Below are 24,980 nucleotides of genomic sequence, written 5' to 3'. Positions count from 1 at the left end.
GAGGGCGGCATTGCAGAGAAGGCCCTGAGAGGGGGTGCGGAAGGAGACAGAGAGAGACCAAACAAAGTCTATTCTACCTGCGAGGCTTGAGGCATGGTATTGGGGTGGTAGGAGCCACGCATAGCCCATAAGGCTAGGGTGCCCGGGAAGCACCCATGGTAGAGCAGAACCCATAAGGGGTCCGGGAAACCACGGGGACTGAATCAACACCAAAAGGGCATAAGGCAGCCTCCCAAACTTATTTAAACATCAAAGACGTGGCAGGCAAGAATCAGAGGGTGCCCTTGGGCCGACTTGGCATGGAGGAAGGGGGTCTTAAGGAGATCGTGGCCCTCTGGTAGGACCCCGCCGTGACAAAATGGTGCATTGGCCGGGAATGTAAGGCCGTGCACGGGAAAGGAACCCATGTCCCTGAGAAGGGGAATGAACCTTAGGGCTAGAACAAATATAAAGAAAGACGAGGCATTGAGATTGGGGCTTGAGAAGATAAGCCCAGATCAGAAAGCATAGAAGAGAAGACATTGGGTCAGGTCTAGGGGGAAAAAAAAAAGTAGAATCATGGCAAAAATAGCAACTCTAGGAGGCAGGTGGCAAGAAGCCTTCACCTGGCAGTTGCGAGTGGACGAGGCAGAGGAAAAAGCTGCCCATCTAGAGCTGGAGTTAGAAATGTTGAGGTCACAGAAGGAGCAAGCTGATGCAAAAGTGGTTGCTTTAGAGCTGTGAGCACAACCCGGGAAGAAAAAAGGCGGGTCTAAGGAGATAAAGCGCCTGATTGCAGCAGAGGCAGAAAAGACTCGAGCGCTGGAACTGCTCGTGGCAGAGGAGGCCAAAAAGAGCAGACAGCGGGAAAAGAAGTTGCAAGAGATGCAGAAGGAGAAAATCTCCTGAGCCCAGTATGGACCAAACGGGAGAACAAAAGGAGGCAATATGAAAGCTGGAGATATCGAAGATCCTCATAGGAGCCCTCCAGAAAGAAATCCATAGTCAAGTGGAACAGATAGAAAGCCTGCACGAGGACCTGGAGAACTGGCAAGAGCAGTGCGGCCAGGCTGAACACCTGGTTGGAGAGCTGAGGGAAAAGCTTATGGAGAACCATACCCAGGCAGAAGAGACCAGGGAAGTGATAACAAAAGAAATGGAGAAAGTGAAAGAATATATGGCAAATCACGAGGCGTTACAGGAGCAGAAGCAGTCCCTCGAAACAGAGCTAAGAGACAGAACAAAGGAGTGTGTAGAGTTGCGGGCTCAGTGGCAAAAGGTGGAAAAAGAAAAGGACCACCTGGGGAAAGAGATGCAGTCCCTGAGGACCCTTTTAGAAGAGAGCACAGACAGGGAGATGACATTGCGAGCAGATATCAAGCAGCAACTGGTACAGGTTGCTCAAATACAGCAAGAGAAACTGACCGCAATAGGACTGCAATTGGAGGAACATGCATCCAGGGCTAACATGGAGTACCAGGAGCAGTTGTGAGAGCTGGAAGCCTTGAAAAGAATTTTGATAGAGACTGAGAGATGGGTAGAGACGGCACGGACCATACATCTAAAGGACCAGGTAGACCCAGAAACCCACAAGAATACTGGGCTAGGAAGCTCCAAGGAGAAGGGAATAGAGCAGCAAGAAAAGAGTACAATGACGGAGGGACCTCCCGAGACAGATATGGCAACAATGGGGGAAGAGAGTATCCCCACAGTTATCAAGTACCTCGAGCAAAAATGGGGTCACTGGGTAAGCCAGTATGCAGAAGGACTGAACTGCTTGGGAGAAAAATTAGAAAAACTGGCCAGCAGGAACGATACTGGTGTATGGACAATACCAAAACAGGTGCCACAGAGCAAGGTAGATAAGGGGGATATGGCAGCTGTGCAAGACAGTGAGCAGGTCAGTGGGAGAAACAAGAATGGTGACCTAAGCTGCCCTGGTCACACTCAAAAGGGAGGACAGCTAAAACAAAATGGCCAGAGACCAAAGATGGCACAGGCACGGGCATCTGGTAGAACAGATACAGCTTCCAAAGGAGAGAGAGCGGCAGAAGCTCTAAGTAAAAGAGAGGTCCAAAGGCCTGAGATGAGCAGGAGGGGCCCAAACCCCAGGGAAATTAAGGGGGGAGGAGAAGAACGTCTCAAGCTCCACCCTAAGGACGAGATATCCAGCCCTGCACAGCAGTAGAGACCAGACCGAACACAGACTGCAGGCCAAGCTAAGGAGGCAGAAGGACCCTCAACACCAAAGGTAATCCGGTCGGAGAAAGAACAAAGGGGAGGAAGGAGGTCCTGTGTTTATGTTAGTAACCTCCCAGGGCAAGTTAAATGGTGGACCCTGAGAAAGGTGGTTGAAGCCAGAGTCGGGGGAGTAGCTTTTGTAAAAGTATACACAGGGCCTGGTGGAAGATCCACTGGCCAGGGAAAAATAGAATTTTGGAGGGTGGAAGATGCCCGGAGAGCACTTAGGGTGCAGTGGGAGCTTTGGGGAAGGCTCATGGACTGGCAAGAAACCTCAGGGAGAAGAGACTCTTTACAAGGGGCCCAAAGAAGAGGAGATCTGGGACGCATGAGGAGTAAAGGAGGAAAAACGTCCCAAGTAGCAGGGGGTAGCTCTCTGAGAAAGAGAGAGGAGGCTGTCTTGTCAAGTTGATGGGGCTGTGGAAGAAAAGAGAAGATAGGCCTGAGTTGCACCCTACCAGGGATGGCTAATGTGGGGGCACTACCTGTGGCGGGGTAACTCCCAATAAATTCCACATGGTGCACCCTGGGTAAAAGGCAAGGAGGAGGCACCTGAAAACTTCCGCCTCCAGCATTTTGAGTTGCCGGGTGCCAGAAGAAAGGCTGAGAAAAGCCACAGAGGGATGCAACACCTATGAAGATCTGCCTCAGTGAGTCTGATCTTAAGTGGGGAGGTGTGTCACAGGGCACTGAGGTGCCCTGTTCCTAAAGAGGGGAAACTGCTGGGGAAAGAGCCCTAGCAGGGTATAAGGAGCCCAGTTGTGGGTTGCCAGGACAACCAGGAGGTCAGCTGACTGAAAGGGGCAGGGCCTGGCTCCTATATAAATCACAGGCAGGAGGCCACAGGCAGTTCCCTGCCAGCAGCCAGAGAGAAAGGAGCTCCCTGAGCAAAGATGCAATGACTGCAGGTACAGCCCATGCTGGGTAAAGGATGGCCCTCTGGTAGGACCCCACCATAACTTGTAGATATGCACATTCCTCTAACCATCTAAAGAGTAACTTATTTTAGATTCATCAGTAAATCCATGTTTTATGTGCTACATTTATCACTTGCCCATGAAAAATTAAGCTGTAAACCTTAGTTGCTTAATGGGAAGTCCAAGAGGATCACCAGTCCTCCTCTAAGTGGGTAACAGAGACCTTCTGCAAAGATCAGCTCATTAAGAAAGGCCAAGGCAAGAGACAGTTCTGCAGCCCACTTAGATCAGGGGAAGCTTTAGGGCGCAGAAGTCTAATAGATTAGGACATAATATGGTACCCAGTGAGTGAGTACCTATGATGTATCCTAACAGCATTGATAAGGTAGACCCAGGTTTCCCTGAGTCCCATTGTGAATGTTTAGCCATGGATTCATGGAATACCACAAAACTGCCTTAGATTCCAAGGGATATATGTATGCAAGAGAGCTATTTTATTTGATTTTATGTCCAATTGTTTTATTAATCAAATCCTAAAGTTATTTCTCAGGAATGTTAATTTAACATAAAAATGGGAAGTATTTTGAATATTAGCAAATATCTATTATACAGAAATATGAAACTCATATATGAGAAGCACATGCACCCCCACCCTTCCTCTCCTATGCATGTGCACACGCACGTATGTGCAACTCTAGTTAAGACTCTGGAGATTTGAAATAGAGGAATTTTCATTGATGGTAAAACTCAAACTGTCCACAGACCTTTTTCAAGAAGTAGTTGATTTGGAAAGAGACTGTTCTTAAGTTAAAAGATACCCAGCAGTTTTCCATATGTACCACATACCCCAATGATTTCCTACATGATTTGGAAGTTTTAAGTCTCTCTAAGATATGTAGTTTAGCGCTAATGAAAATCAAGACCAGTGTCCTAAAATAAATGTTCATTCAGGGAAAAAAAAGATTTACCAGATGGACATTCACACTATCTGTGTGCTCCAATACCTGTGTTGTTCCTATGATAGCATATCCCCAGTTAAATTCTGTGAAATGGCCCACTTAGCTTTCAGTGCTGCCTAATCACATGATTTGCCTTTGTTGGTTATTTACTTCTTGATCTTTGCTATAGCCATCCTATTTTTCAGCTCATTTCACTAACATTAAGTGCTGGCAATATGGCACCAAATAAGTATTGGCTAGAACTATGATAAAGGGTGTGATGTCTTGGATACAGGCATCTTCTTGATAAACTCAAGGAGTGATGTGTAGAGACAAGGATTTTTTTTTTCTTTCTGTTTTGGGCAAGGACAGGCTCTATTCGGTGTCTGTCCAAGGCTCAGCACTTTGGGGCATCAATCCCAGTTTAGGCTTTTCTGGCACTACTAAAATATAGATTAGCATTGTGTTTCCTCTTCTGACACGAATACATATGACAGGGGAAAATACTGAGGGAAAAGTAACTAGATATGGTGTAAAAATGTGCACCCCTTCCCTCAGGAAACCACTGTGGCTACATAAAGAAATCGTTCTTTGTCTGCTGCCTTTTACCTTCCGTTATAAAATCCTTAGCATTGCTCCTCCAAAATGAGAAAACAAATGTCTACTGTTTTGGGTGAGAAAAATGCTTTCTACACAAATTACAGGCTGCAGACAACTGCTGCAAGTGGCTACATGACTTATTAAGGGCCTTAAACTGTGTGCGTCAAAGATGCCTATGCTTCACCAGCTGTACTAGTTGCCTGTTTATCGAGCAAGTGCTGTTCGAGGTCTGCTAGTTTTTTGTTGTTGCTTTGTTTGTTTTTTTTTAAAGCCTTAAATAAGATAACCACTGCCAGGCATGAACAGGAGCTGCTCATTCTAACACAATGTAATCTCAAGAAGTGTAGAGGTGGGGCCAATGACTGCACCTCTTTTTGGCATCTGTCTAAGAGAGGTTCAAGATGTTATCACATTCCCAGGTTTCTGCTGAGTCATGCGTCTCGTATAAAGGACTCCCTAGAGAGCCTTTAACATATTCAACAGTCTGGTAGAAACAATGATCTTTCATAAATCGCACTTTGGTTAGTTTAACAAGTCCGTGATACTCTGAGCTTCATGTTTGTGACGATGCAAAGAAGCAGCAAAATCAGTCAAATCCTGTTGCTTAAAAACACTGTCCCTGTCCCCTGAACTTAAAGGAGACTGCACTAGCAGCACAGGGCCTGTGTCATGCAACTGAGCAGTACTCAGTCCATCCCACAGAGATCAGTGGCGCACTATATATTAGCACGTTCATTGCAGTAATTAGCATATTCATGATGCTGTTTGTTACTTTTCAATAGCATTAAATAGAGATTTTTGTGTGTGTGTGCATTTTCTCCATTTTTAAACAGAGAACTGACTACCATTTTAATCTTCCCATTGCACATATAGGGGAACCAGTCTAAACTCCCCTGCTGTCTTCATAGATTTCATCTGCTACATGGAAAGCATTGATCAGGGTCTGAAGCTCACTGGCTAGTTACATTTGGGCAATGAGATGAAGCTCTATGGTTTGTATCTCATCTAAGACCGTACCACGAAATCAAGCACACAAAGAGGTCTGTGAATGAGATATTCAGGCCTGGAGGCTGATTCCATGTGCCCTTGTTTTTATACCAGTGGAATGCCACTGATTTATTTCTCCTGATCTCCGCTTCTGCAAGACTGAGCTAAATCAGACCAGTGACTGATTAATTTTTAAATGTTATATAATGAAGGCTGTAGTTTAATGAAATGACCTCTTTATGATCTTCATACTGGGGCTGCCCAAGTGGTGGCCTGTGAGGGGTTAAGTTGTGGCTTTTGCCCAGCTGCAACTCCCCATATCATTCTGGGCTGCCCCTCTCTCCTCCGGCTCCTGCACCCAACCCAAGGGTGCAGTGCAATGCAGTATGGTATGGCACAGGTAGGCTAAGATGAGGCTGGGGCAACACAGCATGTGGTGAATCTATTCACTTACCTCTGATGCCATCACTGAGCTGTCAGACAGAACAGATGGACAGCTGATGGTACCATGCAACTCCACCCAGCAGCTACGTCTCAGTGGGCATGTCTACACATTGCTCTTCACGTTACAGTAGGCATTGCTACTCCTAGATCATGACTGAGCAGTGCTTATCCGATGTGATGGGCTAGCTTGTAGTAATTTGGCCCAGGGGTCTTGAAAGGGTAAAGATGATTGGAGGGCTTGAGATTCCCTTTCCTCACCAATCAGGCCCCAGAGACTCACCCTCCATGTCCCCTGATTGGCCCCTCGGGTCACCTGGAGGGGGATAAAAGGGGCAGAGCAGCTGACTCAGGAGAGACCTGTGAGGGATGATGAGGAAGGAGTTTCAAAGAGCTGGCAAGAGCTGGGCCAGCAGGGTGGGAGCAGTTGCACCAGAAGAGCCTAAAGGAGCAGGACCCACAGGCAATGCAGCACAGTCAGCAGCAGAGGCTTCCTGCTGGGCTCCAGGATCCCCAGCAAGAGGCTGCAGCCAGCAGGAGAGGTTCCCCACCTGGCTCCAGCAGAAAGCTGTGCAATGACCCAAGAGGCTCCTAGCTCCACTTCCAGTTTTTCCAGCAAAAGCTCAGTGTGAGGCAGGGGCTTCCAGAAGGCCCAAAAGGCCCAGTAGCCTGAAATGGGGCTAGTAGTGGTGACTGTGTGGTAGAGTTTCTGCCTACCATATGGGACATCTGAGTTCAAGTTGTACTTGGGTCAAGTAGGGGTGAGTGAAGTGAAAAAGGAGAAACTCTTGTTGGAGTGGAGGGGTCACTGTGGTTTCTCCCTCTAGGTACCTATGCCCTATATTTCTTGTTATTTGGTGTTTTGTATTTTGTGCATTTTATATTTTGTCAATCATTATTGCTTATTGTGTTGTTTGCGTTTTTATATTTTGTTAAACCTGTCTTTGGTTAACTACATGAATATGTCTATGAATGTGAATGCCTAACCTTTATTGAATCCCATCTCCTTGGGGTATTGTAGTGTCCCCTAAACCCCCTGGTATATATATGTTATGTTCCCACTGCAGTTTCTCTCATATTAAAAGGTGTATGTTTAAGTCCCCATTGGTGGTCTGACTCTGCTTGATAGGGAAGGGAGGGTCCCTACACCTCCCACAGTGCTCGTGCACCTGCTCTGATCCCTTCAATTGGAGAGGGGGTACATCTTGGAGTACCACTCAGGTTACATTTTGGGGGCTTGTCCTAGGATCCCACATAGCTGGTGCTAAAATATTACTCGAGCGCTGTGTACCCCTGTAGAGAGAGAAAGAGAGCCAGCAGGAAACATGTCCAACACCGACAGTCTGCCGTATCCTCCAGGAGTGATGCAGGGGGCAGCGGGGCAACCTGCTGGTACTGAGACTACCCCGGAATGGGTGAGGGTTTTCCAGCAGATTCTGCGGGAGGTGACCCATTCCTCCAGCGACCAGGAGGCCTATAAGAGACTCCAGAGTTTCTCAGGAACCCTTCCACGCAGGGGAGGAAGGATTCGACTCTTGGCATTCCCATATTCAAGAGACTTTACTGCCTTGGCAAATACCTGATGAGGATAAGCGGCACTGTCTGCTGGACATCCTGAGGGAGCCTGTCTTTGAGGTTGTGGGGACTGCCAAACTCCAGAACCCTGTTATCATCACCCAGCAACGCATGCAGGTCCTTCAGAATGTTTTTGACCAACCCACTGGGAGTGGGGGGGCATGCTATGAATTACTGGAAACTTTCCAGCGCAAGGGCGAGATTCTTTCGGCATACGTCCTGTGCTTAGAGTCGGTGTTACAACGCCTAGTGACCCACGGAGCGCTTAGTATCACCAACGCCGATCAGATACAGCTCCGGCAAACTCGTACTGGGGCACAGTATAACTCAGACTTACTCCGGAATGTCAACGTAGTGGGGAGCAGGAGCAGACTGCCTGACTTTAGTCGCCTCCTCAGAGATTCGGGAAGAGGAAGAGATAACCAGATTAAGAAAGACTATATGGGTCCCAGAGGATCTTTCCCCCCCCAGAGAGGGCCTATGGGTTGGGTGCTGTAGCAAAGTGGGCTTCTCTCAGGCCAGCTGTCACCGGCCCCCCACCTGCCTCTGGGCATGCTGCCTGCTTGTCTTGCCCACCACGTCTTGTTGGAAACTAATAAGTTGGTCAATAAGGCAGGAGGCTGCCCATTTTTATTTGCACCCCGATATTGGGGGGGGGTGCCTGAGGCTCCATACCACCCCTACACCGTGGCCCAAGCCTCACAGATGGCATCCGGATGTTAACAAGCACGCCAGCCCCACACTGGGCTCCTGCATCTTCCTGGCGGGACCCTCCTTTGAACCCTCTGCTTAGGCCACCTATGCCGCCTTCTTCCGGGCTGCCGAGCTCCTCATAGCCAACTCCCTCTCAGGTGTGGTTCCCCCACTCGGGGCCTTCAGCCATGCACAGGCCCTGGCCTCACCTCCAAGGCCAGGTGAGGTCCCAGGCCCATGACCCAGGGTGCCCCTCACAGTGGGCCCCTGGCCCTTTTGACTATCTCGGCCCGGGTCCCGGCTTGGACCAGTCGAGGGGCACTCTACTGCCAGCTTCACTGGCCCCACAGTCTCTCCAGGTCCCCCTTCCTGGACATGAGGAGCTGGGGTACCTCACACCACACCTGGTGCCCCAGGGTCTCACAGGGGACTTTTACTCCCCCCTGGGGTAGCAGGTTGTGGTGCTACTACTGATGTTACCTCTACCCACCTGAAGGTGAGGGCTCGGGTTAAGGCACCCCAACTCGCCTTCCACCGGGGTGGTAACTGGCCTGGCATTTCCTGGGGGCTCCTGCACCACTGGGAGCCCCACCAGGCCCTCCCACTCCCAGCAGGGTGCAGTTTTTGGTCATGCCCAGGACCAAGAGCCTCCAAAACCATCCCCTGCAGCTCCTCCCTTACCTCCAGATAGTACCAGCACCCCTACAGCCAGGCAAGGTTGTTGCCTGGCCTCTAGAAGCAAAACTGCCCTGTTTATATGGGCAGGCTAAGTTCAAAATGGCTGCCCTCATCAGGCACCTGGCAGCTGCCAGCTCCAGGTCCTTAAAGTGGCAGGCACCTGCAGTGCCCTCCGCAGGTGCTAACAGTGGCTCCCCACGAGGACACCTTGTTGAGAGGGGAGAAGGAGCCCGTGGCTCCAGCACTAGCAGCTGCTATGGCCAGAACGCCCTCCAGGGGTCAGCCTTCGCCCTGTCATCATGCCTCAGGAGGATCCAAGCCCCATACCCGCTCTAGGGCTGCAGAGTTCTGCTACAGATGTGGGAGGCAAGGCATCTGGCTTGAGAGTGCACCCAGCCTGAGAACCCTGAATTAGTTTTTGAAAGGTTAAAAGGGTGGTGGGTAGCTCGAAATGGGGAAGGGGCAGAACAATGGAATCAGCTCTGCTCCAGACCCTGACAGACTCCCGCACATTACCCTCAGTAAATTCACTGCCAAAAGGGCTAGTGGAACCCCATGTGGAGGTCCCCATGGCTGTGAATGGTCGCCCATGCCGAGCCATTCTAGACAGCAGGTCCTAGGTTACCATCCTATTTGAATCCTTCTATGAGGAACATCTGAGACACTTGCCTTTGCTTCCCCTTACGGGATGGGACTTTGTAGCTTAAGCCAGGAGCAGTATCCTTACAGGGGTTATGTGAATGTGAGGCTAAAATTCCCTGCTAAAATAGCTGGGGTGGAGGAAGAAGTGTCAACCATTTCTCTAGTATGCCCTGATCTGGGGTGGATGAAAGGGGCCACTCTCATTGTGGGGACCAACTCCAGCCTTTTCCAGGTTCTCACTCACTACTGTAAACAACAGGCTGGCCCAGGTTACCAACAATGGTTAATGATGCATGCCTTGTGCTCAGAGGCGTATGACTGATGGGAGCATAGAGAGATGTGGTGGTCACCCTGAGATTGTGGGGACCCTGCACTTCTCTGAAGCAAAGTCCCAACAAGTCCCTGCACAGGGCCAATGGGCTTTGCTTACTGTATGTAATTGGACTGAGAGGGAGGAAAAGAATAAGCTTCTGGTGATGGAAACCCCCACCGGGAGAGAGAGACCCAGTGCACTGAGGGTCCCTGATGGTGTGATCAAGACAAAAGGTCTCAACCAAGCCCCGGTTACAGTGATTATGGTTAACCCAACCTTGAAAGATATTGTGGTCCACCCGGGAAGGAAGCTGAACTGGTGAGCCCTGAGCAGGAGGGAAACCCACCTCCAAATGACCCTTTGAGGTTCTTTTTTGGGAACTCCCTGGTGCCCGAAGCCTGCAAGGCTTGGCTCAGAGACAAACTCAGGGCTAGAGCCCGTGTTTTCTCCATGCATGACTGGGACGTGGGGGAAGCTAAAGGGTTGCTCACGTTCATCTGAGCAACCCACGGCCCTTTGAAGAAAGGTCCCGGCGCATTCCCATCACTGAGATGGGGGAAGTAAGATGTCATCTGCAGGAGCTCATGGACCACCGCATCATCACGGAATCTAAAAACCCTTATGCCTCTCCCATTGTGATCGTGTGGAAGAAGAATGGCTAACTCCATATGTGTACTGATTACCAGACTTTGAACGCTCGGACCATCACCGATCAATGGGTTACAGTGGTGCAACAGCTGAGAGACCTTCTGGTATATGAGATCTCCCCTGAGTCTGGACTGGGTCAAAGTCGCATGGTCCACCAAAACCTCCTGCTGCCTATTGGCGAATTGGTGGGGCCCCCTCAGCCCCAGATAGGGCCGCGAGAAGAGAGGCCTAAGTCTCCCCGTAGAAGGAGGTCTCACGCCACCGAGCTGGCAGTTGTACCTGCAGCTCCCCTGGAGGAATTGGACTCTGACTCTGACTCGTGGTACCCTACTGAATTTCACCTGAGCTTTGGACCTGCTGCTCCTCAGGGTGAAGGAGAGACAGGAACTGCTGCTTGTGGGGCCCTGCCTGGCAGGGCTGAAGGACAAAACATTGCCATGCCTTTACCTCCCACTGGGGCAGACTCCTCAAGTGAGAGGGAACCCAAGTCTCCAGGGCCCTCATGGAGTTCTGCCCCAGACTGCACCCCACGGCCAAGGTGGGAGCTTCGGCCAGTCCGCCGCTTCACCTACAATGCCCTGGAGGTGCCGGGGGAAGTCCCCATCTCTGCCCCTTGGGTCCAGTAGTCTCCCAGGCTTGTTGGAATGGGGGGGTCACTGTGTTTTCCCCGCTTTCCCCCGCCAGGTACCTATACCCTATATCTCTTGTTATTTGATGTTTTGTATTTTCTGCATTTTATATTTTGTCAATCAGTATAGTTTAGTGTGTTGTTTGCATTTTATATTTTGTTAAACCTGTCTTTGGTTAACTACATGGATATGTCTATGACTGTGAATGCCTAACCTTTATTGAATCCCAACCCCTCCGGGTATTGTAGTGTCCCCTAAACCCCCTGATATATATATGTTATGTTCCCACCACAGTTTCTCTCATTAAAAGGTGTATGTTTAAGTCCCCATTGGTGGTCTGGCTCTGCTTGATAGGGAAGGAGGGTCCCTACACCTCTCACAGTGCTTGTGCACCTGCTCTGATCCCTTCAACTGGAGACGGGGTATATCTTGGAGTACCACTTGGGTTACACCAATCTCTTCTTGAAAACCTGCGATGAAGGAGATTCCACAATTTTCCTTGGCAATCTATTTCCCTTCCTCACTGTTCTAACAGGGAAGAAATTTTTCCTTATATTCACTTTAAACCTACTTTGCTGCAACTTCAAGCCATTGGTATGCATTCTGTTCTCTGAAACAATGAGAAAAAAAGTCTCTCTCTCTCTTCTTTATGGCAGTCCTTTAGATATTTGAAGATTACTCTCATGTCCCCTCGTAGCACCTTTTTCACAAGTTGAATATGCCTATTTTTTCAATATCTCCTTATATAGCTCACTTTCCAGGCCCTTTATCATTTTTGTTAACTATCTTTGGCTTCTTTCTAATTTTACCTCCTTTTTAAAATGTGGAACCCAAAACTGCACACAATACTTTATATCAGTGGTTTTCAAAATGTGTTCCATGGAACCCTGGGGTTCCACAGCAGGTCATCAGGGGTTCTGCAAAGAGTTGAGGGGTAATGGTCAGTCATGATCTAGGAGGAGCAATGCCTACTGTGGTGTGGAGAGCAGCATATGACAACCCAGGAGCTCCTCACATACGGATTCCTGGAAGATCAGAGGAAGAGCTCTACAACTCAGAGCAGGGGGAAATTTGAGAGGACCATGGCAGCAGGAAACAGAAGCAGAGCTCCGCAACCAGCTTAGTTATGAAAGAAGAGTAAAGGAGTTAATGGAGGGGAGAGGATGAGAGAAAGGGCAGAAGTGGCTCTCCAGTTATGGTGTGTGACATGTGAAATTATGTTTACAAACCCCAGATTTCAGACAACAGTGGAGAGTGTTTGGTTTTCCCATGCTTTTGGCTTTACTGGTTGCCACATGGGACAGGAAAGAAAATGTTCACCTATTTTTACTACAGGCATTAGTTGGGTGGGGAGAAGGTGCATTCCTCAGTTCTTGCTGCAGCCAAGGCTTGGGATTTTGACTGCTGATGCTCCTGCTGCAACTAACATCCCAGCAGGGTTGGAGGTTCTTGGTTAGAGGATTTTGCCCCTCTGCTCAGTAAGACAGATCACCATATTTGGGGTCTGTTGTGGGAGAAACTGACTTTTTCTGGGATCACTTGTCTGTATTTTAACAACTACTTCCCATCCTTGAAGCAACAGGATACTGATAGTGCCCTCTGCTTTACCTGTGGCAGGTTAGGGTGTTCTTTGTGTCTTTGTGTCGTTGTACAATATGGGTTTTTGTGTAGTTAAGAACAGTAGACAAACACCTGTATGGGATAGTGTAGATACAGATGATCCTGCCTTGAGTATGAGATTGGCTTAGAAGACCTTTTTGTCCCTTCCAGTCCTACTCTTCTGTAGTTCTTTGATACTATTTTCTGATTTTTCTAAATATTTTATCTGACAATCTGTAAAAATAACAATTCTGATAAATGATAACTTTGATTAAATAATGTTATACAAGTTAATGTTCCATTAAATAGTTTATATCAGGTCAAATCTTGATGCCATTCCTAATTTATGCACAGTAGATGCTGTAGTGATGGTTGCATCAGAAAAGGTAGGTAGATTATATAATTTGGAAACTGCACTCTCTGATGTCATGAGCCTAGGCCTGAATTATCAGTCCAGAAGTCCCAAGTTTTAATATTGCTCTGCTACTGCCTCATATATTTAGAGCTAGTTATGTTGCTGCCCTATCTCAGTTTTCCCATATGTAACATGGAGATACTAATATTGAATGGTTGCTGTGAGGAATAATTAGTTTAGACATGAATAAGAATGTATTGCATTTGAAAGCGTGTCTAACTCTACCCCAACTATGCAGTTGGTCCAATAAAATATATCACCCTAAGAAATCCTTGCTTTAAGGCTCAGTCACGTTTTTCTCCTGTGAGGCCAACTAATTCCTAGAGGCAGTTTGGGAATCAGAGTGTAATTCAAATACAACTAGTTTCCAGGTTTCCTCCTACTCCCAGACAAAATGTTCCCTGTAGCAATGCTATTCCTGTGTGGTGTTATGTCCCCCTCAGTCCAGGGCTACAGAATACGAGGTAGTGTCTGTCTGTTCTTGCTACTGGGAGGGATAGTAGCAACTCTGCTGAGGCTATGTGATAGTCAGCATAAAGGGGTGATTTAAATCCTCTACACCTGCCTATGCTATGTGTAAAACAAACCATAGTCTAGCCCTTAATGTGTGTGTAAAGTGCTATATAAATGGCAAAATAGTTTGGTTAGCAAGCCTTGGGAAGAAGTAAAGCTAAGAAGAAGAAGTGGGGGCACTAATAGGCATCTATATTGCAGAAATCTTTGAAAGCTAAACAATGTGGGGGAAAAAATCCCACGCTCCTATTTTTCCTCATCCCTGTTAAAAACCCTTGAATTAGGTCTTTGGTATAGTAAACCGATTCTGTTAGTAAAGCATATTTTAAAAATGCCAGAGTGATGAACAGTGTAATAAAGAAAGCCATCATATTATTCTTGAATGAGGTTTAATAAAAATCAAATAAAAGCAATTATATGAATTTTCAAGAGGGTCACCTCTTCCTTCCCTGAGGTATGAAACAGAATGAATTCAGGAAATCATTAGAATCAGAAACTCAAGCTGCACAACAGAGCCAGCGTACACTGTACAGACAAACACAGCAGTCTTTTCCTTGGCTAACATTCTCATTTCTAAAGCTGTTTGAGTGGAAATTCCACCTATAGGTGAAGGAGCATAATTAAAAAGAGACATGAATTTCTGTGTAGAGAGGCTAGATTTTCTACTCCAGTGCAAGCTCCATCTTTTAAAGCATTTGTATTCCACCTTGCCTATCTTAAAAAAAGTTGGATATATTGAAATGTTTGAGCTTGTCAGCCTGTAAACAGCTTCAGTAACTACATGTAGGTTAATATCTATTAACATATGCATTCTGCTCTCATTTATACACTGGTGTAAACCCAGAGGACCTGATTTACCATTTCCTTGTTCCTGTGCAAATTGTTTAAGGCAGTGGTGCTCAACCTCTCATCCATGGGCCAGAGGCCCATGGAGCCATATCATCTGGCCTAGGTCTCACCACAGGTCCAGAAATGTGGCAGCAGGGAAGCAGTAGCAGTATTAATTGCTGGTCTCATGCTGCCAAAATTCCTGACCTGTGGCAAGCCCTGTGAGCTAGATATGGCCCTTTGAACAGTACTGGGCCAGCACACAGCCAAATCCAGGCTTGCCAAATTGCACCTACAGACTAAACCTGCATATCTACCCTATGCCAGATGTGGCCAGAGGATCCGTCCCATGGACTGGCTCTGTGTTCTCCTCTAGCTTGGGGGACTGGATAGATTTAGCACCACTGCTTTGAACCATTGCAAAGCAAGCACAACCCATATAACACAGAACTGGTTAAAACATTTTTTTGGCCAATATTCTGTGTGAAAATGCAATTCTGATATTTTTTTTCAGTGGGACAAAGCTGAAATAAATCCTTTTTAGTTTCTCATTATGTTGTTTCAACTTTCATTTTCATTAGTTTTTCTGTGAATGTTATATGCTATCCAAATAACTGAAATACATTTAAATTTAGTATTTTGACAGAAAGCACAACTGTTTGAAATTCCCATTTCACAGGACATTTCAACAAGTCACTTTTTCAATCAGAATGGAAACAAAACCAAATGTTGAACTCAGATTTTCTACAGAATGGCCATTCTCTCATCTGACCAGCCCAGCTACTGCTGGTCAGACAAGGTCTTACACACACTTTGCAGTGGTATAAATTTCATAGATTTCATAGACCTTAGGGCTGGAAGGGACCTCGAAGATCATCAAGTCCAGCCCCCTGCCCCAGGGGCAGGAAGTCAGCTAGGGTCAAAGGATCCCATCAAGATAAGCATCCAAGCATTTCTTGAATGAGTCCAGAGTAGGTGCCTGAACCACTTCTGGAGGGAATCTATTCCAGGTCTTGGGGGCTCGGACAGTAAAGAAAAATTTTCTTATGTCCAGCCTAAAATGGTGCTAGGCTAAAATGACTAAGCTAGGTCCAAGGCAGTTCAGAAATGGGCTCAGAGTAACTCTATTGAATTCAGTGGAGTTAATCTAGTTCACACTGAAGTAAAGGAGAGAAGTGGGCCCATAGCATTATATCCATCAAAGAGATGATTGCACCCCTTTTTCTTCATTTGGAGGGAGATTTTAGTGTAATTGTTCATGACTGATTTTAACAAATATGCTGAACTCTGAAGAGGGAATTTGGAGCCACTGCCTCATATCCAGGATTCAAAAGTCCTGTCCTAGCTTTGCTCTACACCTGGCCAAGTTGCTTGGGGCTTAATTCTCAGTTGTATAATCTGGTCTGTATATAACTTGACCAAGAATGGGTATACTCTAGTCCTTACACTGGAATCCATGTTCAGATTTGTTGATGTATTGGACCCAATGTTTGTAATGCATATAATATGCATCTATAACATAGCCATTGACCTTATAGAGACACTGAAAGGTCTGTCAGAAAATTCCACTGCAATTCATTTAAAACATTAAAAAACAAAAGATGCTCAAAAGTACAAAAAAACAAAAGAAGCCCCAAAGGGCTGGGATAGGAGAACTGATCTGGGAAGGATCCTGCAATAACCGATGTGCAGTTGGCACCCCACTGGATACAAGAAACTACCTGTGAGAATCTCTCTGAAGGATCAATGCCTTAATTTCATGAAGCAAAAATGAAAAGAAAATGAAATGAAAGGAAGTCTGAGTGTGCTCCTGCTGCTGCCTTGGGGGACTGGTCTTCTGGCTCTCCACAAAGTAGCCCCATTGTTATGTATATTTTATTTTTGGAATTGTGCTGTTGGGTCAAATTGTCAGCTTTCCTGGTATCTTCCTGGGAGACACCAGGATGTTTGCAAAAATAAATAAATAAATAATCTAAAAAAAAAACATGTATCCTGAGAAGCGCAGGGCTCTTCAAAGAAATAGAGAAATATGTATCCAGCCTTTTTCCTCCTTAGGTGCCTAATTGTTATAGTCACACTAAAGAATTCAGGTTAGGCAAATGGTGCTGGCCTCATTGCTCTAGAGACATGAATTCCTTCATGTATCCAACAGGATTACTAGCCCCATATTTAAAAATATCTCAAGTTTGACATAAAAAAATCAGGAAGTTTAAAAGATGTAAAGGAATCTTTTTATTTGCCTTCTTTGTTTATCGAGGGCAGGGGGGGTTCTCCCCCTTTTCTGGAATTTTTAGGGCAGAATCCTATTTATATGCCCCTTTCCAGCTGTATAGCTGCCATTCTTGGCAGTAAAGTACAGCTGCTGAGACTATTCCCTGTACAGTGTGCACAACTAAGAATCTACATGGCTACTGAGTATGCATAGTAAGCTATGATTTGACTAGACAGATACATGGCTCTGTATGTGCATACCTGAGCATAAATCCTGAAATTCTGGCCTGGAAAAAAACAAAACAAGAACGCTTCCATGTTTTAGCCCCAACAGCTGAGCACTTGTGTCACTGGTCCAGGAAGCAGGTGACCTAGGTTCTAACGCCAAGCCCCACCTTCGCCAGAGGGAATTTGAGTTGGAGTCTTTCTGGTTTCCCAGTGCAGTACTCTAACCACCAAGTTATAGGTTAGGCATTATCCAGCCCTCCTCTTGAAGCTGAGACACTGCACCTTGCAATTAGCACTTGCTGGAGATAATGAATGGAAAGCAGTGAGAAAGTTCCTGCCTAGTTAGGAGCAAGTATACATCTCACTGAGCCACATAACTTCTGGCTTGTGCCTTTCCAGCATATCTCCCTCTCTTTGCTGCCCAAGGAGGAAGATATGGACTGGAGGACTGGATAGCAGGATTAAAACATAGGAAGGCTGCCCTCTTCCTCCTCCTGCATCTAACATTTGCCCGCCATGGGCTTTTGCTGTATAGAAGTTCATGACTTAGATGTGGCCAAATATACACATGAATGGAACCATGTGTTCAGCCAGTGCACGCCTTATTGGTGGTGCATGACCTTGTGGTACTATGGGGTTGGGGTGACATCCAGAGGCAGTTCATGAGGAGCAGGTACTCAAACACTCACATTTATGAGGCTATTTCAGCTGGGCGTGTGTGTGAGGCCAGCCCTGGATGGTGCGACCATGCCACTTGAAGGCCAAGGTCTTGCAGGCACCATGGTGGCCATGACCGACTAATCATCGGTCCGGTCATGCCCAGAAGACCATGCCCTTTGTGAGGAATCTGACCTGCATTTTGGTGCCCTGGGAGTTAGGCCACACCCCTGCAAGTGCCACCAGCAGGGGCAGCCTGCCCTCACCCGCACCTCGCCCTTACACCTCTGGTGACATGACTCTGGTGACATGTCACTGGAGGAGGGGACCTCGGGCCTTCAGGACCCCGTTCCACCCACCTGCATGGTTGCTGCATTCACTGGCAGCTCGGGGAGCCCTGCCTAGTGGCTGCTTTGCCCTTGGTCCATCCCTACACAGTCACAAAGAGTGGCCAGCCATGCCACCACCAGCCACCCACAGTGTCAGCTCCTTTCTAGGGTGCTCTGGCAGGCTGTGGACAGCAGGTGCAGGCATATGCCATCACTGACAGGGAGCCCTGTGCCAAGCCACCAGTATCACCAGCCTTGGACACGTGGTAAGTTCTGCACTAGGGGAGGGCCCTCCCAGTCTCTGGCCCTGCCCCTGGCCCCCATCCAGCCTGCCTGCACTCCCCTCACCATAGGTTCCTCCCCTACAGTATGCAGAGGTGGGACATAGTTCAAAACATTGTTGAGCAGCCCATGTCCCCACAGCTAGGCGAACACAGGCCTCTCACATGCTGGGAAGGCATCAATGCCTGTGGCGATGTCTTCCTTGGCAACAGGGGGCAGGGATGTGTAGTGCTGCAGGTAGCCCTTCAGGTGGTGGCAGAGGTTTTGGGACAGCCTGGGCTTGCCCTCTGCGCCATTGTAGCTCATGGACCTAAACCAGGAGCACAGGTGTGCGTGGGGCACCAGCAGGATAAGCAGCAGCAGGGCATAGTGGCTCAGGCAGTCCTCCATCTGCATGAACAGCTCATTGTGCACCGCCCAGGGTACACGCAGCAGGGGTAGATTTAGGGTGCTATGGTGGCATGGTGGGGTGGCCTTGGGGCACCTCCCCAGAGAGGCCCACTATGGGAAGTGTAGAGGCATGGTCAGCCTCTCGCCCCAGTAGTCCAGGAGCCCTGCATACCCTGAGCCTAGGTGCTGTGGCTGGGTGGCAGAGTGGTTGACCTGCAGGGAGGTAAGGGGACAGGGTCAGGAGCTGCAGCAGTAGGTACTGCCAGCAGCCTGGCCTGGTCCACTCCAGGAAAGGGGCAGGGAGGCAGGGTGCCTGCGGCCAGCACCTAATGGGCCACCAGCCCCAGGAGAGCAAGTGGGGCTGGGGGGGCTCAGGTGACAGCCACCTGGGCTCAGCCTGACTTGTACAGCTTACCATAGTCCCTGGACACCTGTGTATGCCCAACCTTCAATCTAAGGTCAGACAGTGCAGGGCCCCCGGTGCAGATCATCTTATCTCTGCGATGTTGCAAACTTGCACAAAAGCCTTCTGTCTCTTGCCTCTGCAAGGCCAACATCTGGACACAGGGGAGAGGCTGCAGGGCCCTGCGGGAGTGCCACAGCAGGGTCACTGTCACCTGCTGCTGGAGCCATCCACATGCGCTGGATGCACCAGTGGTGCACCAGGGATTGGACCCTCCCGCACCAGTGGCTGATGGTGGCAGTTGAAAGCTGGGTGATATGGACACAGACATGACAGCAGGCACAGGAGGTGCAGGAGATGGCCTGGTGGGATGTGGACATCACCAGGGAGGCTGCCCAGGAGGAGGCACAGGACTTGGCACAGCAGATACAGTGGACCCTGCTGGAGGCCCTGGAGCAGCCCTCTGTGGAACCGCTCCAGCAGCAACTAGCCAGCTAGGGCCCCTGGGTCCTGCCCGCTGGCCCACAGCAGGCCCCAACCTGGGCCTCAGAGGACGGCCTCCACCACCTCTCAACCACAGGAGCCCCTGGCATTTGCTGCAGCCCCTGGACCTGTGGGGAAACTGTCTGCAGACAGGGAGGTGGCCACCTGCCACTGGGCTTTGCACCCTGGGTGCCCACCCCACAGCCCCCCACTCCATGACCAGGACAAAGACTGAGACTGATATATATATAGTTTTCAGTTTGGGAGGAGGGTTTTTTATTGTTGGCAGGTAGGGAGGATGGTGGAGGAGCTCTTTGTGTTGGGGAGGGAGTGGGTAGGGGGGTCTGTTGGTTGAGGGAGGAGATGGGGGTGGGGGTTGTGAGTGATAAAAGTTTTCATTAAAAACATGTGCATGTCCTGGAATGGTGGTGGGGGCTAGGTGGAGGGTAGGGAGCTAGACAGTGGAGCAGGTGGGTGTTGGTGGGTATGGCAGGGCACTTCTCCATGTCCTGGTGCTCCAGGTGGGGCTGGAGCTGGCAGAGTAGGTCTTCAAAGATCAACCCACTATTCATCATCCCATTGCTGCAGCACAACATGCTGCCACCAATGCTGGCTACTGCAATGGGCCCAGAGGCAGTGAGACTGGTGATACAGGACAGCGGTGGTGGTCCCAGCAGTGGTGTCCTGGAGCCCATGGCTGCTGGGGCTGGCAGGAGCAGCTGTGCGGTGGTGGGGGCCTGGAAGGCGGCAGGCTGCCAGAGCAGGTGGGGGAGTCATATGGTGGAAAGTAACTGAGCAGCAGGCAGGCAGAAGGTGTTGGGTGAGCAGGACAGCTATGGCAGCCTTGAAGAACAGGGGACCCTGTCCCTGGATGCCAGGACCAGGAGCTGGGACAGGCAGGATTGGGAAGTGCAGCTGCAGCAGGAGCAGAGCAAGCATGTGGTGCCTGTGTGTCTGCCACACTGAGGCTGTGACACAGGAAGCATCAGCCGATAGACTACAGTGTGGAGGGTGTGCTTTCAAGATGGCTGTCCAGTGCTGGCAGTCATGTGTCCAGGGACTGGACTTCCTGTCCCCGCCCCCCGGTGGCCATGGAGGAACATGGCAGGGCTGCACTGACCTGGGACTAAAGTTGGTCCCAAGTCCCACCACATGTAGACACCTGCCAAAAAACACTTAATGTGCATTAGCTTAATGTGCATTAAATTTAAGCATGCTTAAATTCATGTGTAGACACACCCGCTAAAGGCTGTAAAGTAGTGTGATAGAACTGGACAACACAGAGGAGTGGCCAGGATTGCAGCCTGTTACCAATATGGAACAGAGGTGTTGGCTCCAGGGGGAGTAGTGTTCACCATGGTCTATTAGAAATGCTTACTGCAGCTTTGTGAGGATAGCCCGATAGTCACTAAAGCTTATTTGTATTAGTATTTTTTTTCTACATACAAAGGACAAAAAGCCAAACTTCCATTAGAGAACACAGACCCCACAACCCTTTTGTTATAAGATACAGTTTGTAGTCACTTCATATTTAGTTTGCTACTGATGCTAATAGATCTAAAGATGCAATATTCAGAAAACTGGGACATTATAGTCATATAGGCCAGAGGTTCCCAACCACTGGGCCATGGCCTATTACTACCAGGTCATGGTATGAGCTTTAACCACTGCTAGCAACAATTCTATGCCCAGGCCACGTCCATTCCATGCTGATTGGCTGGGCGAGAATGTTCTTGCTTGGCCAGTGACTGTGACTTTAGATTTTGAAACTGGACTGCAGTAACTGTGGCTAGTCACTTCTGTATCAAACACAACGGCTAAGATATGATCAAGCAAACTTCAATGGATTGGGTTTTTTTGGAAGGAGTGCTTCTGTGAAAAGAGGCAATCAAGTTCTGAATGACAGAGAGGACAACTGTGCAGAGGATGTACAATGCTGAGAAAGTGCCAAAAAATGAAAAAAAAGCAACTTTCAATTACAAATATGACTCCTTGTACATAAAGTATGGGTTTATCCCATCAGGTGATTCACAGGCTCTGAAACTGCTGAGCATTATATGTGCAGATACACTGTCCAACGAAGCATTGAAACCTTCAAAGCTTCTTCAGCACTTGGAGTCCAAACACCCTGCAGTCAAAGAAACACCTGTAGATTTTTTTGAATGGAAAAAAAGTCGAATTTGAAAGGCAAAAACTATTACCCCACAATAACACATATTCAAATGTGGCTGCATTGAGGGCAGTGTTCCTAGTGGCTCACCAAATTGCCAAAGCTACAAAGCCTTTTACAGTTGGTGAAGAGCTGATTCTTCCTGCTGCAAAAGATATCTGCCATGAGCTATTTGGGGAAATGGCAGCTGGCAAGGTAGGACAAGTTCCTCTTTCCAACAACACTGTTGCCAGGAGGCTCGATGAAATAGCTGAGGACATCAAGGAGCAGTTGTTGGAGAGGATAAAGAGGTCTCCATGGTTTTCAATTCAGTTGGATGAATCAACAGATATTGAAAACGAGGCAATGCTGTTAGTATATGTGCATTATGTTTTTGAAGACGACATGCATGAAGATTTACTGTGCGTGCTTTCACTACCTAACAACACAACAGGGGCAGAAATCTTCAGAGTTTTGGGCAATTACATTTCAGGCAGGCTCAACTGGGCTTTTTGTGTGGGAGTTTGTGCCAATGGTGCTGCCGCAATGAGTGGAAGGCTTTCTGGCTTTGCAACTAAGATAAAAGAAGTGGCGCCTGAATGTGAGACTATCCACTGTGTAATTCACTATGAAATGTTGGCAAGCCAAAGATTGTCTCTTGAACTACATGATGTGCTGAGTGACATGATTCGTATTGTCAATCATATCAAAGCACACACACTGAATTCACATGTGTCTGCATCGCTATGCGAGGATATGGGCACCAAACACAAGCAGCTTCTCCTGCATACACAAGTTCATTGGCTATCAAGAGAGAAGGCCCTGACCAGAGTCTCTGAATTAAGAGGACAGTTGGCAGAGATTTCTCTCAGCCAAAAAATCAGTTAGCCATACATTTCAATGACAAGAACTGGCTCCCTAAACTCACTTATTTGAGCAACATGTTCACTGTACTGAATGAACTCAATTTCTTAATGCAAGGGAGAATGGCATCTGTTTTTAAAAATGGCAGATAAAATCAAAGCCTTCAAAACAGAGCTGGAAACCTGAGGGAAATGTGCAGATAGGGGAGTCTTTGACTTGTTCCAGAATTTTGTATATTTTTGAGGAGAAGCTGTGGGACTTTCCCACTTAATAAGGGAGTACCTGAAGTCACTGTCTGATGCATTTGAGAAATATTTCCCACCTTCAAGACATCCGAGAATCATCCTTGCCACCACTGCAAGAGGATCCTGGACTTAGCACCCTAGCTCTGAAGACCTTGCTGCCGTTTCCATCTACCTATCTTTGTGAAGCGAGTTTCTCTGCAATGACTGCTACCAAGACCAGACTATGGAGTAGGCTGGACATGAGAAACACATTGCGAGTCTCGCTGTCAACCATCATGCCTCAATATGACTTGCTTTTGTCAGGCAAACAAGCCCAGGGATCCCACTGATGTGATCACGTACAGTAAGTCATATATTTTCATGTTATTTAGCTAGCTAGGTAGCTAGTGATGTTTTATGTATGATTCTTAATGTTAATGATGGTGTACTGTGAACAATTATCATTGGACAATGTAATACTGAGGGCTTTGTAATGGGGAAGATATAGTACAGTGAGACTGTCATAACTACTAATGTCTGCCTTTTCTCCTCCTCGTATCCTTGGCAGCTAACTAGCCAGCTAGTGATATGTATGTTGAGTTTTAGCTATTGTCTCCTCCTTTATTGATGACGTTCCTGAATGTTAAATAAAATAACAGAGATCCCTCTGTTTTGCACCATGCCTCTGCCTATTAAGTTCATTTTGTGTCATACACTGCCTCCAATCCTCACAAGCCCCCCCCCCCGCCATGTAAAATTAAATTTAAATATATACATTAGATTTTTCTATACCTGGTCCGCCAACATTCTTTGAGTGAGTTTGTCGGTCCACGGTATAGAAAAGGTTGGGAACCACTGATATAGGCCAAGTACAATTAATCAAAAAACCCGAGGTTGAATCAATTTAATTTTTGCAGGTTAGTTTAAGCCGCATAGATTGAATTGATAAACAAGTGAACATTCGCTTTTGATTCCAGAAATGCAGCCACATGCCTGCAGTGGCCCAGGCCAGAAGCCAGGGAATGCTAGAGAATGACTCCATGCATGGGCGGAGCAGATAGCTTGGTCCAAAGCTAGCCCACCAACCCTGGGGAGGCGGGGTTCGCAGGGGAGGTGCAAAGCATCCTGGGATGCTGGGGGACTGTGAATTAACTTGAATCCAGAGAGGATCATGGACAACAGTTCAATAAACTGATTTAACATAAATCAGTTAAGTCTGATACTACATCCATCCAGATTTATCTTAAACTGGTTTTAGCCATTTTGAAAATGGTTTATGTGCACTAAACTTCTGTTGCGTTACAAATTTGAATTGGTTTCTCATCACGTATACCAGTTTGTGTGTAATTTCTGTCTCTAGCCATTACTGAAACAGTATTGAAACATACCACATGTAACCACATGTGCTTTCAGATTGGTTTTCAGTTTCCCAAATATTTAAAGCAGTGATTCTCAACTAGGGTACATTGAGATCCTTTCAAGGGTATTTTGGGATGCCACACAATGTTAGCATTGTTAGATGTGCAAACATGCCTAACAAGATAAATCCAGATATTTCAAATAGAGATCCATAGTTTTAAAAACATGCTGACCTGTTGTGGTCTTTCTGAGTTCTTTGCAACAGAAGCATTTGCTCTATCATTATTCTGTGTTCAAGAAATGAGTGAAAACTAAGAGTTGGCATTTTCCAAGGGGTGCCTTGAGTCTGTCACGGTGTCCCTTGAGCCTAAAAAGGTTGAGAATAAATTATTTAAAGGTTATGTTTATGCAAGAGTTGATGCTTTTTAAACTATATCAACATGTGGGAAAAACATTGCCTAGGCCTGTGTGATAGTAATTCTGTATCTACTGTGTGCCATCTGCCAAAAAGAAGGCAAAATTCCCAGAAAGGAAATGTGGAAAGTAAGGTTGGTTCAAAAGAACACCACCAAAAGTCAGGAAGCCAGCAATTAACATCAAACTTACTGCCTGAACTTCTGTAAAAATCTGACTTGTTAACAATAACAGGAAACAAAATGGGTGCTGTTTTGGAATATATACTGCAAAATATATTTTTTTAAGTGAGCAAATAAAATAAATGATAAAAAAACCCTAAACAATAACTTTTCTACTAGGGAGGGACAA

Source organism: Alligator sinensis, unplaced genomic scaffold (assembly GCF_000455745.1).
Source record: "Alligator sinensis unplaced genomic scaffold, ASM45574v1 scaffold188_1, whole genome shotgun sequence".
Classification (NCBI taxonomy): Eukaryota; Metazoa; Chordata; order Crocodylia; family Alligatoridae; genus Alligator; species Alligator sinensis.
Note: the sequence above shows the minus strand (reverse complement) of the source record.